Here is a 13408-nt window from a genome sequence, read left to right as displayed (position 1 = left end):
GGATGGAAAGTTTACATTGGGTTTTTTTGATGGGCATCCAGAAACGCTTTTCAGACGCATCCAGAGAGTGAGCCTGGAAGCGCTGCTGGTTTGTTGGGATCTTTATTAAGCTGCGCGGCCTGCCACACGCGGCTGACCGCAGGCACCCTCAGCCAAGCAGCTTGCGTTTTTGGGACAGACCAGATGCAAAGAACCCTGGTTGTATACAGAGCTGGTTACATATACCCTAGAAGTCCAGTGTATATTTAGAGGAAGCATGTATCTTTCTTGTATATATTATAGATATTTACGTACACATAAAATTGTCTATGCATTTGAGCTGGTATAAAGCTGCCATCGACTGATACCACATACTTTGTTCACTGAAAAAAAAACATACCGTATTCATACCATTGTATGGGTGTAAGTACCCCTATACCAGCACAGCCGCAGCAAAGTCCGGGGACAAGAGGAAGCGCGCCCATATAACTTAAATCGCAAAACTTCCTACGATAAAGAAGGCCAAGCCACAGCTAACCACCGAGGGAGCAGCATCAGACTTCTAGAGGAGATGAAATGTTAATGCAAAGTGCTGAAGGGAACTACTTTGGACCTCCATTTTCACTGCCTCGATTAATGTTTGGTCTGTTTTCATCCAATTGATGCCATTTAAATGCAGGGTTCTCCTCCCCACCCATTCAATCTAGTTTCTGAATCCCCTCTGACAACAGAGCAACCTAACTTCTGAGTCCCAAAATGAGGTTACTAAAGGAGAAAGATCAAAAAGTCGATTGGAAAACACATCTTTCCTAGAAAATATTCTTGTTCCCTGTACAGTAGCTGGCATAAAGCTTGTAAAACACAGCTAAAAATTGAAATGCTTGTAGTGCTAAAATCTTGATTCATGAAGGAAATTCCAAGTCTTCATTGAGAATTTTCACTGACGCCAAAGGATTTTGTTCCAGAAATGACACCGTGGATAGGCTACTGTCTATTCTTTCACGGACCCCAGCAAGCCCATGTTAAGGTATGCCGGTAACCACGGAAATTCACAATCCCCAAGACTGACAGAGCGTGAGGAAATGGCTGGAGAGGGAACAGCATTCTTCAGTGACCCTGATTCTCTCCCTGGGTTTTCATCAAGACCTCTCTCTACACAGAGCTGAAAAGATCTAGAGAGGTGTTAAGGAGCAAACTGCCAAGCTTGCAAGCACAGCGTCCCGTGAAACCTACTTCTGTAACATCATCAAATCTCATTTTGGAGGCCTTGAAAATGGCTCCGGCCTGAGAAGAGGAAGGGGGAACTACACCCCACACCAGCGCAAACCCTCACGTAAAGACAGCGAGAAGGGGAACACGCTCGTCGATGACTTCACCGGTGCCACGTCAAGAGTATTTGCAGTTTTGTTGCTCACAGGTTGCTGTTGCCCCATCTTGTTCAAACTCCACTCTCTGTGTGCTGAGAAAAAGGAAGGAACCAGGAAAGGCTCCAAGTCTGTGACGCATTTCATAACTTACCCAGTGAATTATTATTCATGATTTCTGCGTTGGGTAGGTTTAAGTGCCCTTTGTATTAATCCCCTTGCAGCTCCTTTGCGAGCCGGCTCAGTCTCGCTGATTTCCGCTACACCTATTGTCAGAAATCTATATGGCATCTTCAAGTGTATTAAAATACTGCTTCCCGTCTTTTTTAGATAATGGTGTCAGATGCATATATCAGTTTTTTGCAGGCAGACGTTGCGGGCAGTATTTGTAATGGCAGCTGAAGATGCAGACCCGATTCTGATCCCGCTGCCATTGTTGTGCAGCGTGGGTAATCTTTTAGAAGCCAACAGGATTACACCAAATGCCTACGCAACGTGCTTCGGTGCTTTTATGGCAATAATTCGCCTTCAGTGCAGGTTAAATTGTCTGAAAGGAAGCTGTATGTTTCAATAACCTTGTGCTTGTCTAAGCATGACCACGTAACTAGCAGTTTGCTTAAAGGTCCCTTTTAATAACGATTTGTTACTGGAAGGTGCGTTTCATTCACTGTATGGTTTTGTCACTTATTTCAAGTGGGTTCTTTTATTTAATTGACAAGATAATTCTAGGCAATGTTGTACTTAAGACTTTTTAAAGTATTTTTTTAGAAGGGTAGTTGTGAATGATTTCAGAAGGCATTTTCCAAATCGTAGGGATTCTGCATAAATGGAATTTAAATTAGTCATTAAAAGTTAAACCAAGAAAAAAAGAGCAGTCACCTTTCTGACTGTAGAACCAGGCAGCTGTTGAATAAAATTATTTGCTAGGAGGCATTCAGTTTCCAGGACTGGGAATGGATATTTGAAATTTATTTTCAGATTTAACATGGTGCAAATCCATTTTACGTAATTTGGATTAAACACTCCGAGGCCGAAAGACCCTTTGCATTAAGCCTCCACAAAACAACAGGAAGATAATTCCATCTCGATTCCTGTTTTTTAATCGCACAATGCGAGTATCATGAGAGAAAACAGGTAAAATAGCAAAGTATAAATGTTCTGTAACACAGAGCTCATATTGGGAGATGACATGACGGGTCACACACGGTAACTTACGCCTCGTTGGCTCTTAGCAGAAACCCTGCCTCAGTAGCAGGCTTAATCTGAAAGCCTTAAGAGATGAAAAACCCCTTAATTATCTCATGTGCTGTAAACAAAATACATCTCATTGTCCTTTCCCAGGGTTTCTTAAGTTTACCTCTTGTATGTCTTTTGCTAAAATTGAGCTCTTTGGGGCAATGTTTTTTATACTTTGCATAGGGATAAGCATTAACCGTAAATAACGAATCATACAAGTTCTTCCCTTTATCAGACTATACAAATACAGTCACAAACTATCAAAGAGGGAAGGTTTTTTCCCAACTCTAAGGGTAAACTATTTCACCCCTCGAGTCTAGTGGATTGGTTGTTCTTACTCAAATTCCTACTCCAGCAGTTGGAGTTCTGGAAGTCTCGCAGAGTGTGACAATGTTACTCTATTTCCTGTGCCAGAAATGGAATATTCAATTTTTTTCCCTTCTGTCCAAAGGATTACTACCTTTAGTCATTTCATGTCCATTGGCGCATCATGTCCTTCTCATATTTCCCAATAATAATCTATACTTTGTTTCACAAGATGAATTGCTCTGTGCTAGTGTGAACAGAGATGTACAAATTTCCCTGCGCAGCACCACAGATGTTTTCCAAGTAACAGCTGCAGGAACATTTCCAGCATAGTTCTATCTTGAGCTACCGTATCCAGGCACATTTCACTAACATACTCTTGATACTCGCCAAAAGTAAATAAATCAAATGTACTTTCCCAGATATACAGTCAGTAGGTAGCTCTGGAAATATCTGGGTCTAACTCAAGAGTTCAAACTGCCTAACCTTATGTTTAGGATCACATATCACACGCTTCCCTAAATACTTACAGAGAATGCAGAAAATCCTCCAACACCTTGCCTAATCTGTGTCTGCTCTCCTCCTGCTGTCACTGCAGTCTGTGGCAAAGCTCCCATCTCCTTCAGTGGAAGAAAAGCCAGGCCCTAGCAGCAAGGATCCCGGAGCAAGGGAAGGAAACAAAGACTGCTGTATCTAGTTGAGCTCCCAGGTGATTTTTAGCGAGCAGGAGCGTGTGTCATTTTTGTAAAATCTGCAACCTTTCTTCTACCCAAAAGAGCATCGGGGAATGTGATCCTGACCCACAAAGAAAAGCGCGAGTCACTGTGTTACTGGGCAGCAAATTATCCATTTAAAAAGGCATGTATACAAGCGTCCCAGAAATACTGTACATTTTGCAAGATTACAAACTCCTGCAATGCTGATATGAACTCCCCAGGGCATAAAATATCCAGATATAGATGGCGATGTCTACAGTGAAGTCTAACCACAGTAGGGTAATTAACTGTGGGAAACTGCCTTTAAGTAGTCACATGGAGAAAAGGAAGGAATTTTGATGTTCTGGAAGGGGAAAAGGTAAGAAAACCTATATTAAATGAGCCAGAGAGAACGAATTTTTAAGGTACCGTTACTTACATTTTCTCCCTTCCCGAAGACCATGATAAAGTAGCTTTAGCTGAAGGCTTGTTTGGAGTAGGTACGCTCAAGAATACACAGCTGTCGTTGCCTTGATTTACCTCGATGTACCTTCCTGTGCACTTACCCATCATCTTTGTTACATGCGACGTGGAAAACTCTTCAACCTCATTTAACTTTGAAATGAGCCCTGCTCCGAGCAGGAGTTTGGCCTAGAAAACCTTCAGAGGTCCCTTCCAACCTCAGTTATTCTTTGATTTTATGACTATTTATTGCAGTTAACACCTTTGTGTTTGTAATGACCATTTGCTTATTGATCTTGGATTGTGAAAGTAGGTCATTTTCTGCTTCTCCCGTACTGCCATATTACCACTCCAGTTTGCTTCTAGCACTAATTAGAAATGCCGTAAGAAATTATATTGTAGTTTAGAAAGCGATTCAAGAAAACACATCTCTTCAAATCAAATTATACAAGAATTAAACTTAATGGCAGATGATGACTATTTGAAAAAGAGTTTTTCAAAAGCCGGGCACCGTTTTAACTTTTAGAAGGGCAGGTCAAAAAGGTTTGGATACAGACAATTAAACTAAGAAGGATTTTTTTCCCTATAGTAATTTCGATTCAGGCACATAGATCATATAGATGAAACAAAATTACGGAGAAATGTGCATGAAATATTACCAGCAGCTAGCTGTTGCACTCTATCATTCATGCTGCCAACACTAAAAGGGTAAAATTGGAAACGCTGGAGAGGAGGAGATACATTCCTGTCTGCTGTTGGCGTTCTCACGTGTTGCAAAATGCGTTTCTGACCAGTCATCTATTTTCGAGGAAGAAGGATTGATTTACAGGTGCTATCCCTAGGGCAAGGGACACAGTCTGAAGGTCTTACTATTACCAAGTTAAATGGAATAGATTTAAGAGTAGATTAGAGCATTTCGCTAATGGCAAAGCAACCTGCCGAAAATATCGGTTTTGGTTAAGGAAATTACATTATGGGGCCGTTAATTTAGTAAAAATAAATCAGGTAAAAAGGTTACTTCAGTTATTGCAGTTCTCGTTTCCGAATTAATCACTGAATGTGAAAGAGGTACTTAATTTGATAAATGTAAGCAAGTATTTCACTGTGCTGGATGAAAGCAGAAGTGCATCTTGGTGTTTCAAGAAGCTCTGAGGTGGGAACAGACAGTGAGGGAATCTTCTACAGCTCAAATAGCAGGGTTTGTTTCCCTTGTAAATAATTTATATTCCTGCTGTTAGGAAGAGGTTGCGAGAGACTGTCGGAAAGCAGCGTGGTAGCAGCTATGAAGGCCTAAGAGGCCGTGGAGATGTTACACTTGATCTGGCACTGCTGTGATTCAGCTTGTGGTGATTTCTAATGTCAACAGTCTTCTTTTAACATGCCATTCTGAGGACTCGCAATCAAAACCAAGCGGCTACGTACCAGACACTGCCTCTCCCTGCATGACAGGTGACAGCCTCTGATAAGGGAGAGCGCTAAAGCTGACAATTGATTTAAAAGAGACAGAACAGATTGCACAATTGCACAATTTGTTGACTGTGGATGCTGCATGCAGCCATGGCTGCTTTTTCTCTCATCTTTATTAAAAAATGGATTTAGGTATCTGAGACACTTTGTGTGCAAGCTAATTTATTATTTGGCTAATTTTTTTTCCCCTAAAGCTGACAGGGAATTTTTATTGTTTTTTTTTCTCATCTGTTTTGGAAAAAGTAAACCAACCTAGAGTACTTTGGAAAGGGGACTTGCTGGCTGCTAGTCTCTCTTACTGGCCACATGCTTCTTCCTGTTCCATGCCAGGACAACAATTTAGCTTCAGTTTCATGCATGGAACAGCTGAATTCTGCTCGTGAAACTGAAGCCAGGGTTTGTCTGTCCAGCTGCAGTGGAAATGTACATTTTAAGCTGAAAGAAATAAAGGAGCCTGCATCCAGTTTCTTTTTTTCCTTTGCCACATACTTCAGGAATACTTTTTTTTTTTCTCCCAAAGGGCAATTCATTATTGCCTGTAAGAACAAGCAAAGCTAATGTACCTCTAAGGTAGAACAGTCTTATAATTTGTATGTACTGACTTCCACACTACTTAATTGGATGGAAAATTAGCATTCCATTGATTGATTCATTGCACAGAAAGGGTAAGATTTGCAAAAATAACTTGCGACTTTGGATAGTTCATTTTTCACAGAGGTCAAAGACAGTTCAGTACTCAAACCTGTTTCATTCCTCTTTGAGAGGTCCTGTGTGCTGATGATTTTTATTTGATGAGCATTTGCTCCCAGGAAGCTGGGCAAAATCTTATCAGGTAATTTCACCATAAACCACTTTTTTAGGATTCTCCTCTTTCCGTTCTGTTGCTTTTCACAATGTTCCACAATATTGTTTTGCAAACTGTGCCTCTGGACAAAGAAAACAGAGTGTAACTTTCTTTGCAGCTTTTGAAAAATCGCTCCCTGAGAGTCTGCTTCATTCCAGTCGTCGAAAAAAAAAGGCGTTCCCTCCAAAAAAAGAAGTCTTTCCGAGCCCTGAGTAAGCCTCAGTATGATACTTCTTCAGTGCTATCAGCACGCATATCTCTCCCGATTGCTTCGACGACGAGCGCTCGGATGCCTCTGCGAGGGTTTCCTCTACCAATGGCCCAAGCTCAGCCTGCCTGCGGGCAGGCAGCGGAGATGCTCCAGGCCTCTCCTCTTTCCTGACGAACGTGACTGCCGACGAGAGGTGTGCTACTCACCGAATTTCATGTCTGAGATGGTTTGGAAAGAAAATACGACTTTTCCTTTTTTTTTTTTTTTTAAGGCTTTGTGCGTTTTGTGCTTTAAACCAACATCAGTATTGCCTCCTCTGGACAGATCAAAACTTGCTATTTTAAAGATCTCGGGTTAGCAATAACTATAGGTAAGTTATATAATGCTTGCAGTCAAAGCACAAACACAGGAATAAACGAGACTTATTTTGCCACGCTACAGTGAACTCGACCAGCTAAGTCCAAACAGCAATTATTATTAAAAGTTTGCATGTCTCTAGCCCCTCGGGATATTAAAATGCTTTACAAAATCTTTTAATATAGCCTCACAAATTTTAATTTAGCCAACCTGACATGAGGGTAAATTTATCTTTGTTCTGAAGTTGCTGCCTGCATACATACTTGAACTCATCAAGTTTGCTTGCCCGTGCTGGACTTTGTGCGCTCATAAGTTGGGTGGATATGAAAATTAGTATTAACCTTTGCATCTGTGGGTTTAACTGACCGGTCAAAAGTCATGCAGTGAATAGTGCTTGGGTCTCCAAAGCAGAACACTGAGCCAAACCACAAGACCATCTGTTTTTCCCTCTGAAGGGTGTTGAAACACCACAGATAGCAATGTCTGCTGCAAAGATACATGTCCTTCCTTTTTCCACGTATCAGGATTTGACTGTGAATCCTGTAGCATCTCTTCCTTCCCTCCACTCAGTGGTAGAAAAATCAGGCATTGCATAAGCTGAAAGGCTGGTATTACACATGCCTTACATGTGGGATTTTCTTGTTTCTGCTAACGTGGATCTCTCACTGGTCTAATATTTACTGATTTGTCACCTCCCTAGACCCCAATCTACGCTGAGGCAGTGGCCACCTGTGCAGTTACACTTGCATGCCATCACACTGCCCTGGGAGCCAGGCTGGGTCACACTTCATTTTGCTGTGATCAGAGAACCCGTGTTGCTGTAAGCCCCCTGCACGCCTGGACAGCAAGTCCACCGTACCTGCCGCCTACGACGACGCAGTCGTCCTGTCAAGTCTCTTTAAAATATCTGCGCTTCATTTCCCCCAACAGGGATGAAGAGGCCTTCTCCCTGCTACCCAAGCGTACTTCTTCTTTGGCTGACGAGGCGCTTGGGGTCTTTACATTGTTCCAAGGCATCAGATTTTGGTACCGTGCGTCAAGTCCCTGCATGCGGAACACCTGCTTGTAATGGTGCAACGGCCTTCCTCCAGGTGCACTTCATTACATCCACCAGGTTAATTTTTTCCCCAGGTTTAATATTGCCTCTTTTGCTTTCTCCCCGGGCCACATGCCCAAACACAGAGAGTTCTTGCTGGTTGCCTCCATCTCTTTCTCAGCAGTCTCTCTAAATCCCTTTGGCTTGGCAGCCACTTACTTATGGCAGCCTGCCCGCCATAACCCTCAGCTGCTCTGAGCACATGCCGTGTCTTTCTTCTCAGAGTGTGTACAACTAGGCTGCTATTTTGACCCCCCAGCACTTGGGCCCAGACCTAGGACACCTCCTACAGAGGCCTGAAGCGGTCCTGGGAGACCTTGCCTTCAACTGACACCCTGCTAGGACACCTGCTCAGAGGTCCCTCCCACGCTGGGTGCCTCGCTCCTCAGTCTCCAGAATTTCCTTCGGAAGGAGTATCGGTCCAGTAGCTGACTAGTTTATTGCGCCACTTTCTACTCAGTTGGGTGCCGCCTCAACTGTCCCTTCCTACTGTTCCCGAGGACAAAGGACCGTAATCGTACGTATCCAGCTGAGGGCATATTCAGTACAAGACGAATAAAAGGAACTCTGTTGCAGTATGTTAGCGCTAGAGGTTCCTGCCAAACCATCAGTTCCACAGTCTGCTGGTCTGAGGATGTGCCGCACCGCCTTGGGCTCCCAGCGCTGACATGCAAAACATTCTGGGAAGGGCGCTGATGGAAATCCCTTGAGCAAATAGTCAGAATATGCAAGAACTGCTGTAACTGCAGGAGTGCAACAATTTCAGGACAGGGTCGGTCAAGACCGCCAGCAAGAATATCCTAGCTAGGAGCATCAGCTCTATTATCTTCACTCTGTCACTGCCACAAACTACCAGCGGGCCAACTGTCTTTGGAAAACCACAACAGCTCTACAGACTTTTTAAACACTGATCCTTAAACAATGAGACCCAGAAGAATTAGAATGAAATTGGGAAAGCTAGATAAAATTCCAGTGAGGTTTGCCCTTCTCTGCACCTTCTTTCTTCTAAAAGGCATACCCTATGTCAAGATAAAAAGTAAGAAAAATGGGAGGGAGCAGCATACAACAAGCTTCAATTTGAAGAGCAGTTCATCCCACGCATAGAGAAGTTTGGCTGCTGCAGCAAAAATAGCCTTTCATTTCAGTCTTCTAAGTGTGGCCCAAGAGTTACTACAGAAAGGGTTATAAAAGCTTAGGACAGATGCATTTTTAGCAAACTGATTCAGAGTTAATTTGTCAGGAAATAAATAGAAAAAAACATTCTATGCTCTCCTTACACTTGATTTATGTCACTGTGCTTATTATCTCTAGAGGAAATCCTCCTTTGTGTGCTGTCTGAACAGCTAATAACTACAGATACTGGAAGGAGTTTAAAGAAAATGAGCTGCCTTTGCTCGGAGCTTCTTGCTTTTATCTCTTAATTTCAACCTCTAGTGGTACAGCAAGGTTTTGCCACTCATCTTCACCGTGCCAAGATTTTCATGCAAAGTATTTGTTCTGTTCCTGGTCTTTACTGTACAGTATTATAACACAGCCCCAGCCCCATCCAGGCAAAAAAAAAATACCCAAACAGACTTACGTTACAAAAAATTTGAACACTTACAAGTTTAGTTGCCTAGTTCTTAAGTCGAGGGGACAAAAGGAATCAATGGAGATGTGAGAGAACATCTCGGCTTCCCTGACGCTTCAAGCATCTCTATCTTCTGCTGTGTCAGTGTGACTGCCAGACAGCCGGCCATCTGGAAACGAGAAGAAACAGGACAGTCCCTCCTGCAGGCCTTTGTGCTGGGGAAAGGCCTAAATAAGTAAACAAAGCAAGTAGAGGGTAAATTCCTGTTTACGTCTTGCACAGCAGTAAATAAAGCAGCTCCAGCCGTGACAGCAGCATTTGTCCCAGCAAACACAGGCCGGGACACACGGCATGGTCATAAAAGCAGCAAGAACCTGTCTTTTCTGCTGAGCGTCCGCACAAGAAGGTGGTTGTAAATAAACGCCTTTGCTTATTGTTTCGGGAGTGTTTTAAACGCAACTTTAAAGTTTTAACCTGCCTGCTGCCGAAGTGCCACTGAGGGGGGCGAACTTAAAACCCCCTTTGGTGTTGGGGCTGCTGGAAGGAGCAGCCCGCTGCAGCCCCGCTGGCAGAGGAAAGGCCTGCGGAGAGCGGTGGTAACAGCTGACCGCCTCAGCCTCATCGGCCACCGGCCGGGTAGGGGCCCACGCCTCGGTCACACCCGGACCCAGGCCGGGGAGCCGTCCCCCGGAGCCCCCTCAGCGCCAGCACAGAAACGCCAACAGCAGCCGCCCGCCCCCCACCGCCGCGCAGGCGCCTCGAAGGGACAGCGGGAAGCGCTTTATCGCTCTCTACCTCCGCGCGATCCTTCCGCCGGGCTGCCCGAGCGAAGAGAGTCCCTGTTTCCCTCCCCCCCCCACCCCCCCGCCCTCACAGACGTCCGCCGGAGGACTCCGCGCCGCCTGCCGTTACCGGGGCGCTCCCCGCCGACCGCGGCGTGGGCGGCGAAGCGCGTGCCCGCGGGCGGCGAAGGGCGGTAAACAGAGAGGCGGCGCGGCGGGAGCGAGCCCCGCCGGCTCCAGCGGCCGCCGGCTCCCGCCGCGCGGCGTTGTCCCCCCCCGCCGTGGTGCTGAACGCCAACGGCCCCCGCGCGCGCCGCGCCCCGCCCGCGCAGGAGGCGGGGATGGGTTGAGGGGAGGCCGCCCCGCCGGCCCTTCTTTCCCTCCCCTGCTCCCCCCGGGAAGCGGCTGGCTGCGGGCTGCCTCTCGCTCCCCCCCCCCCTTTTAATTTTAATTTTATTTTATTTTAACACCCCCCCCCTCCCCGCGGCGGCGGCGGCGGCCCGTCTTCCCCCCCCGCCCCCACCCCCGTCGCCGCGGCCCCGGACCGGCCCCGCTATGGCGACATGAGCCCGCCGGCCGCCGCCGCCGCCCCGGACATGGGGCCCGCACGGTGCTGAAGCGCCGCGGAGGAGCCCCGCCGCCATCGCCCCGCCATGGGGTGCTGATGGCCGGGCCCCGCCGGGCACCCCGCCGCCGCGCAGGGGAGGTGAGCCGTGGGGCGGGAGCGGGGCGCGGGGGTGAGGGCGGGGGTCCCCGCTACGGGATCAGTGTGCAAGACAGCGGGTGCGTGCGTCTGTGTGTGTCGTGCATCGGGGCGGGGTGTGGGGGTGTGTAGGGTGCGCGCGTGTGCAACGCATTGCGCGAGCGTGACGTGCGTGTGCGGTGCAGCGCCGGGTGTACGGTGCGCGCACAGCAGCGGCGTGTAACGCATGTGCAAAGCCGCGCGTGCATCGGCGTGCGGGAGCGCCGGCAGAGTGTGTCTCTGTGCGCGTGTGTCCGTCCGCGCTCGCGCGCGGGGCGTGCCAGGCGGTGTGCGTGCAGCGCTCCCGGGCGCTGTGCAGCGCTTCTCTTGCGTGTGCAACGCCTGTGCGGGCGCGTCGCGGGCGGGTGTTGAGGTACCGGCGGTGCGTGTGCCGTGCGCGCCGTGCCCTCCGCTACCCCTTGCCCGGTGTGTCTCCCTCCTCCGGCCGTGCGGGGGGGGGGGCTCGGCCGCACATCCGTGCCCCGGGCGTGAGTTCTTGTCTCAGCGCCGGTGGCTCTCGGCGGCGCACGTCGTTTGGTTTTGTTCGCTTGCCTCGGCGCGTACTTCGTTTGCAGAAGGTGGGCAGCGCGCTCCTCCCGTCTTTGCCCTCCCACCTGCGATGGAAGAAGTTTCCTTGGAACGAGTGGCATCGTGTTCTATAAATCTGCCTCCAAAGGGGTGAACTTAAAGGAGTGAGGTTACAGCTGGTAGTAGAAAGCAAACTTGCGAAAAATCCTCCTGAACACTCGTCCATTGAACACAGACAAACCTGTTCCTTTATCCTTTCGACCCTGTGAAGGAGGGAAAAAGGAACGATGCCGCATTTTCCCGCTCTTAAAAGTAAGGGTGTTGGAAGGCGGACTGTTTCGATCCTGGATTTAAAAGTGCTTTTGAGCATCAGCCTTTGTGTGCTCCCAAAACATTCTTTCCACGGTGGGCTGCAACAGCCCTTACGTGGCACAGCCCCTTTTAAAGACAAAATGGTGAGATTGTTTTATTAACTAAATATTTAATGCATGTGGTTGGGAAGCTCCCCTTTCTGGAGCGTATCTCACCCTTCCACTGCAGGCCTGGCAGATGTGGCTGTGGCCCCCCTCTCCATTCCCCTGGGGCTGCCCCCAGCCTGGTGCTGACTGCTGCCTCTGCCCCAATCTAAAGCTGGGGGATGCATGTGGAGCCCAGGTTTTGCAAGGTGAGGCTGGACAGGAGGCTGTCTCTCAGAAAGCAAGTCACAGCATCTTTTCCGTGTCTCGAGGGTTTGATTTTGGATCCCTGCAAATGATTCCATTTTGATTCTGTAGTAGTTTGGCTGGCTCGTAAAGCTGGGGGGCGGCTCGCTCTTATCTGTGCCTGCACAAACCTTGGCGTGGGATGCGGGAAGCTGCTCTTTTGGCTTCTGCCCAGCGGGAATTGAACTTTTACATAGTATATATATACTTCTCATTATCCTTCACCCCTCCTTAGAGCTTGTGTATGGCTTCGTATGGCAGAACTGATCTTAGACGCTCCTTTTACCATGTCTGTTCTGTATTCTTACCGAGTCCTGTGCTTTGTTTGCTTTGGGTCCTTATTTATAAATACTCTTGAGATTGCTTCTGTCATTGCATGATAAGAGCCTTCCTCTATCAGGACCCTCTCCAGAAGGTCCTGCTCGGTGGACGCCTGCCGGGGCCAGGCTTTCCCACTGTTTGGGGTGTCATGGGGCTGCAGCTGGTGTTGATGAGAGCCTGTGGTGAGCTGAGTCAGTTGTCCCCTCCTGGGGCAATCGAGGAGCACAGTCTGGGCCAGCTGGGTGGCTCGTCCAGGCAGTCTGTGCAGCCTTCCCTTCTGGACTCTCCTCCACAACCAGGTGGTAAAGAGGAGCTTGGATTGGTTCAGGTGTAGTTTAGGAAAAACACTTGTAGCTCAGTGGTCTGCACCCCTGCATCCTAAAGGTCGTGGGATGACTTTATCTGAGGGAATGGACAAGTCAGGTCTTGGGAACCTATGTTTTCCAGAGCAATGCAGTATTCAGAGCTGGCTGTCTGCCATCTTTTGTTAACACTTTGATGCAATCAAATTCTGCTTTCTAAATTGTATTATCTTCCTATTTTCAGATGATTTGTTATAGTAATCTTGACAGACATTTATCAATATAAATAGACTTCAGTCCAAATGTGAGGCTGTTCAGTGTCACTACCTTTGCTTGTGTCATTGCCCTGGGATAAAATTTTCAAGTCTGTTGGTGGACCCAAGTGTTTAGCTTTTTACAGTTTTGAGCATCTCCCCTATAATTACAGTCTTCTACGTTTCCCTTC

This window comes from Phaethon aethereus (genome assembly GCF_964289735.1).
Source record: "Phaethon aethereus genome assembly, chromosome: 4".
Lineage (NCBI taxonomy): Eukaryota > Metazoa > Chordata > Aves > Phaethontiformes > Phaethontidae > Phaethon > Phaethon aethereus.
The sequence above is the reverse complement of the archived record's forward strand: the minus strand, read 5'-3'. Positions refer to the sequence as shown.